This window comes from Anser anser (assembly GCF_964211835.1).
Source record: "Anser anser genome assembly, chromosome: 2".
In the NCBI taxonomy this organism is placed as follows: Eukaryota; Metazoa; Chordata; class Aves; order Anseriformes; family Anatidae; genus Anser; species Anser anser.
Genome location: NC_139721.1, coordinates 38,771,595 through 38,778,489, shown reverse-complemented (window position 1 = coordinate 38,778,489; position 6,895 = coordinate 38,771,595).

Below are 6,895 nucleotides of genomic sequence, written 5' to 3'. Positions count from 1 at the left end.
TCCCCCAGCCACGGCCACTGCCGCCCCCACCCCGGCACAACCCGGGCCACTGCTTCCCCTTGCCCGAGGCCTGGCATAACTGTGTCAGCGGGTCCGCGGGAGAGCTTGTGCGACACGGCGGCAGAGCATCCTCATCCACCATGAAGGAGCACAGGGTCACCCTGAGGAGCTCTGGGCACTTTTCTGGCCTTCCCCGTGGCCGCGTGTGCAACCGCACCAACAAGGGCAGCCCAGTGCCTCCCCCGGGAGCAGCCTGGGCCCTGGGGGTTTATTTAGCCCGGAGCTAAATAATTAATTGGCGTTAGATTACTTGCTGATGATTCGCATCTTGTCTGTCTGCTGTCGCCTCAGACATGTTGTGCAAAGCCTCTTAAAAAAACAGAAAGTTTTAAGAGATTCCTGTTGTTGTTGCTGCAATTTTCAGTTATTCCCTCTCCTTTGCACACATGCATGCTCCTAGCATAGCCTCAGCAGCTGCTCTTATTTATTTCCTCTATTTTAGGCTAGGCTGCGGTGCCCATCACGCCTGGGGCTGTGGGGGGTTCAGAGAAGGCTGTGCAGGGCTGCGGGCAGGTGCTGAGCAGGGCTTTCATCATCTCCCTCCCAACTTCCATAGGGGCGAGGCACACTGGCACCTTTTCTATCCCCATCTGCATCTTTTGTGCTGAACGCTGCATTTAAACAGGGATCGTGTTGGTGTCCTCACCCTGCTTGCCTCCTGAATCACCGAGGTGCAAGCCAGCTCCTATCTGTAGCAAAACCACAGGGCAGCGTTAGCAGTTAGCGCCCAGCCTGGGCAAACACACCCTGCCCTTGAGCTGGGCTTGCTCGCCTGGCTTGGCTCCGCGCTACCCATGTTCGGTCCCTGGTGAGCTCGGCGGGCTCCTATCTGCTGTTAATGTCTTACTGGAACTGGGGCAATTTATATTAGCCTAAGATATGTCCTTGCTGGTCTTGGTGGCATGGCATGCACTGTACAGAGCAAATGTTTGCTCTGTGATTCACCATTTGGGAAAGCACAAATGGTATGCTCAGAAAGAGCCCCTCCCCTGCACTACCCGGTTAGTTTCCTTGTTGCATTTATTTTTTTTGTCCACTTCTTTATTATTATTTCGGTGCTTTCAAGTGTATTGAGAATCTCACAATATTTGGGGTCAGCATTTAGTGTCTCATGTCCTGGAGTTCTGCGAATGCACAGGAACGGCTGCTTTCAGTGCAAGAACAGACAAAGCAAGTATGGGTTTCTGCTTTCTCCAGCCACAAAGACAGGCCGGAGCACTAAGCACCCCTCACTAATCCAAAACGTCAGCAAAGAGAAAGCCAGTGTGTAACACCAAGGTGTGTTCAAAACCACACGTCCTCCTTTTCACCTCACAGGGGAGGGCTGAGCAGCTGACTCACGCTTTGTGTGTGCTTCTGGCTGGTGACGCAGCATTTGCCCAAATTTTGGAGTGTGATGAGGGGCTTGCCATGAGCAGCAAGGAGGTGGCCCTGGAGCAGTGAGGAGGTGGCCCTGGAGCAAAAAGAGGAGATGGCCCTGGAGTGATGCAAAGGCTGGGGCTGATTCCTGGGCAGGGAGGCAGGAAAGGGACCCCCCTCCTAATGGATTCCTTCAGATAAAAGAGCCCCAGCTACCCTTCTTCCCTGTAATGGCCCCTGAGGCTAATGTCTTAAAGAGGAGACAAAAGGATTGCTTTACATCACACAAGTGGGGCAGGAGCTCAGTGGGGACGGAGGCACTTGAGTGATGGGGCATGGCCAGGGCTCCTGCAGCAGGAGGAGGCCAGGGGGAGGGGTGCAGCTGGCCCTAACCTGGGCTTTGCTGCTGGCTTCTTGGTAGTAAACCCTTTGCTAACCTCTTCTCTGCTGCTCCGGTGCCCATATGCTTGGGTCCCGGGACATCCATCCCAGTGCGGGCATCAAGGCAGGCCAGGTAAGCGTTTTGTGTTAGGTGGGCATGCCCAGCAAGGAAGCCTTGTGGTCTGTGGTGGAAAAACCTGCCTCAGCTAGGGAAAAATAATACTAAAATAAAGGAATCCTGCACCAAGGCCTTAAGAATGATGGCACGAACACAGCGGAGCTCAGAGAGGTGCGCCCAGAGGGCAGCAGGATGGGGTTTCCCCTGAGAGAGGGACATTAGGCAGCAGTGGGAGCGCGGCACAAAACCCAGCACTGGGTAGCGTGCAGCTTCCAGCGGCTTACAGCTGTGTGTTCGTCCTTTGTCTGCTCTTTCCTCTGGCAGCTTTCCGAGGGGTGGGCAGAGCAGGTGTGTGACAGGCACCCGGGGAGCCCGAGCACAGGCAAAACCAGGCGGGCGGGCGGCAGCTGCAGGCTGCAGGATGCAGCAGCTCTGCTCCTCCGAGGATGCTGCTGCTGCTGCTGCTGCTCGCGCTGCCCAGCGTGACCGCTGCGGTCAGGAGAGCCATTGTGTCCCTCCGGATTTACGTGGCCGTGACTCGATAAACCACCCGCTTTGGCAGCTGCAATTTTCCACGCTCGGTCCCTGCAGAGCTCCTTCGCTGTATCTGTTTTTTGGCAGGGGGCTTGTGCGGGAGAGATTGCTGTAGGGACAATAAACTGGCAAGCAAAGTAAAAGAGACACCTTTGATTAGCAGCTAATAGGAGAAAATCGACTCTTTTTGGACCATCATCACCCATGCCACATTGGATCAGAACGATGCTCTGTCAGTGCCCTGGTTTTGACCCTGCCCCACGCCGATCTCCTCGCAGGAGGATGCGGGGAAGTGGGCTAATCTGCACCTCCTCCAAGAGCATCCTTCTCCCTGCTAGGAGGACAGCTTTTCCAAGTCCCTGGAGCGCGACTTCCCTCTGCCTGCCCCAAACTCATTCTGAGTCTCCTGTGCTCGCAGGGCTGAAGCTAGCTAGGGAAAAACGGGTGATGCTTGAAATTTGTCCTGATACGCTTTTCTTTGACTAGAAGTGTTTTGCTTGGCTGAATTTGAAACAGCTGAAAAAATGCTCTTTGTGGCTGGCTGATGTGGTCTGCTAAGACCTTCAGCCTTCTAGGGAAAGTCCGTCCCTGCTGTGACTACGGAGCGTTCAACCCTCATTTACGTCTGGGTAGCACCTGAGCTGCTCTTAGGAATGCTTGTCCAGAGCAGGCGCTGATCCTGCCATTGAAATGCATATGGATCACACAAAAAAGCAAAAAATAAAAATAAATTCATAAAATAAATAAAACCTTATCCTATTTGAACAGGAGTATCAAGGGAGAATATTGCGCGCTGCAAATGGCATATCCCCCAGGAACGAGCTGCAGCTTTTCAAAGGTGCAGTTCTCACAGAAGTAATAGGAGCAGCATCTGTGCTTGCAGCTTTTAAGTTAGTGATTTGTCTGTAATTTCTCTGCAATCACCAATATTCTGCGGGGATTCTAGGGCTTGTTTTTAATGTGTGTTTTCTTTTCCATTGCAAAGGCCCAGCTATCTCTCTGAAAGCCCATATGCTCCTGTCCTGTTTGACTTTATCGCACAGGAAATGGCCTCTGTCCAATTAGCAGCATGGGAATTAGCAGTGCTAGAAATTCACTGCTCCCCACTGTATTCCCCTCTGAGAGTGCTGAACTTCAGCGTTAAATTTTCTCCCTTTCCCTTTCTCTCTCCTTTTAAACAGCACACAGCAGACTGAATGCATAGGCAGCTATTAGAAAAGCACTGTTAATACCGAAGTCAGGAAATGCAGCTGTTAAATTCCAAGCCATGGTAGCTCAGACGTATTTCACGTAAGCTGTGTTTTCAGGATCCACTTTTTCTGGTTTACTATGCATCACTTATATTGCAAGATGTTAATAGTGGTGGCAGGTCTTGCAGTTTACCATGAATTCATAACATTTGATCTGTTACTTAAGCCCAAGCCTCCGGAGTCCTGTGAATAACAGAAAAATCTGTTTTAGCACCCTCATGTTTGGAAAAAGCACATTAAGCATCATTCAAATGCAAATGAAAAAGGTGAAATAAAGAAACAAACACAATTCCATACGTACACGTATATACATAAGTGTATACATCTACGCCTAAGTTGTCATTTTTTAAACCAACTGTGTAGTGTTTTGCTGAGGTGGGGGGAAAGCAACACATGCTCTTTGTATGCTCGGGATTGACATTTCTGCCTGAACACCATGAGTCATAAAAAGGAGGAATTCATCTGAGATAACATTATCACAATACCTTATTTCTAATGTCCTGTGTTCAAGCTTTTACCAATGTGACTTTAATGGGATACATTTCTATGACTGTGCGTATTTACTGTGTAAAAGAGAGAGCTCTCTTTTGTGATGAATGCAAAGAATGCAAAGGAAACTTTTTATTTAGGCTGCTGGACACAGACCAAAGCTGTGGTTTTTCCTAGCTGTCTAGCTCCCAGACTGACTCTCACAGTGGGTGCCTGGTGTCACTGTAATGGGTTTTTCTAAGTCCTGGCCTGGATCAGGCAGCCACAGATCAGAGTGAGATGCTGAGCACACTACATGTGGCTTACCTTTTTCCATAGCAATTTTGAAAAATTTAATGCATCCTTCAGAGCACGCCTTTAAAAAGTTGCTTTAGCCAGTGCAGTTAGTGGGTGAGGCAGCGAGTCCGTGCTGCATCCTGTTCTGCCTATTTGTTCACCATCACAGACAGGATTAAAAGTTATCACTGCTATTATTTAATTACCTGGTGCCAAGAAACCTCTGCTAAGGCCAGGCTCCAGTTGCACGGGACATTCTACAAAATTATATTTAAGTGTAAGGCCTAAAATGTAAGTTATAAACCACAGCTATTGGGAGAAACGAATGGAAAGGCAGCAAGGCATCTGTGCAGCCCAAGAACAAGTGACCCTTGCGTGGGGGGATCGAGCTCCCCTCTCCTCCTCTGCCGGGAAGTTGTTGAAAGTGTCTGGTGTATCAGACACTTTTAAGGATTCAAATTTCTTTCCTGTATTGACTGGAACAGAGACATACGAGGCCCTGTACATCTGTATTACCAAATGCCGGTAACAGGCTCTGTCTTATCTCTAGATGCAAAGCTCGGCTGAGCCTCCACAGGCACAAACCAAGGGAAGAGCACCGAGGAGTTGCCAGAGGAGTCAAGGTGTCGAGGTGCCTTTTTGTTCTGGGCTGGAACAAAACCAAAATCTTTTGCCAGAATAGGGGAGAATAAATAGAAGAGAGGGCTGACTTTTGTTACCGAAGGTTTGTGTTACTCTTGAGAGTAACACAACTGGCCTGTGAGGGTTGAACTGGGAAGAGCTTGGTCACGCAGCGGCGTGCGATGGGGGGAAGGTGGCTGGATGGCAGAACTAAACTGATGACATCCGCGGTGGTCTGGAGGCAGCCTGGGGGGCCATTTTCCATGACGAATGCGAGAAACTCCTGCTCTATCATTCAGCAGTGGGAAATTAGATAAAGGAGCCCTAGGAAAGGATCTGAACAAAGATGCTGCTACACAAGGCTGAGGGACATGAGTAGCCTTTGGAATAACACTGTTTTCCTTAATTAACACTGTTTTCCTTAATTTTCAGGAGAGACTTTTCATAGGTAGGTATTATCCAAGAAGTGTAAAAGAGGAAACATATTTACTGGGGTCCCTGCCAGCGTATGGCTTTACCTCAGTGTCTGATGTGCAAAATTTCTTGGTCAGTGTAATTGTATCACACTTGTGTGGGGGCTTGAACTGCTAATTTATGCAAGGAGTGTGGATCTATATCTGTGGTGTCCTTTTCAAGGAAGACTTCTCTGTGTTTATTGCAGGAATTAGTTATTACGACCCAACCTGGGTCGCTGCCGTGCCACTCAGCAGCTGTGGAGGAGTCGTAGAATCACAGAAAGGTTTGGGTTGGAAGGGACCTTAAAGATCCCCTAGTTCCAACCCCCTGCCATGGGCAGCGACACCTCCCACCAGACCAGGTTGCTCAAAGAGGCATCAATGCCGTTGCTTCTGTATGAAGGCAGCCAGGGTGCTGGCACAAGGGACAGGATTGTTCCCGTGGCACCCCCGTGGGGTGGGTGGCTCGGCATCAGCCCTGATCCCCCACCCGCACGGCAGCGCTGGGTCCTCCCTTAATTAGCTCTGGCCTGCGGTCGCTGACAGGCTGTGGGCCATTTTAATGAAAAGCCGTGTTCCAGCGGTGACCTTGCTCTAACCGGGAAGTGCCAATCACAGCCAGAACACTGTCACAGCAATCACCGCCGCACGCCGGGGGCCGCGGGACCCGCACGGAGGCAGGCAGCACTGCTCAGAGCCTCCATGGCCATCCTGCAGCAGGTGAGGGGAAGTCCCCCCGGCCTGCAGCAAGGGAATGGGCCTTTTCCCTTCCCTCCAGGTGCTCGGGCACTGCGCTGAGGGGTTATCTGCTCCGTGACATCGGTGACAAGCTCTTCCCCAGGCTTCGGCGGTTAACAACGGTGCAAATAAATGTCTCCTCCGTCTCTCCCAGACCCATTCCTCTGGCAGCCTGGGCTGGCTGTGCTCAGGATCTGTGCAGCCTGGCTGATGGCCACGACACCCCGGGCCACCTCTCCGGGATGTCCCGGCTGTCGGGGATCGGCGTGGGGGCTCCTTCTCCCTCTCCCCCAAACCCCTTCTTTGTTCTGCGCCTTCATTCCCTATTCATGTGATCACCTCGGTGCGATGCCGCCTCTCTCCTTCCCTGACTCTGCAGGAATCAGCGGTAGCTCCCCTCTCCATCTGCCGCTGCAGAAGGCTCCTGGGCTGCGCGCTGCCCTTCCCCCAGTATTTGTACGCCTCTCCCTCCCTCCTCGCTCCCTCTTCCCCCCGCTGCCTGCAAAAGTCCTCCCGAGTCAGCTGTCACTTGTTTTTATTTTCTCATGGCTCCGTCGCGCGGTCACATCTGACTCGCCTCTGCTGCTCCTCCGTGGCTCGGGGAAAACGCGGCC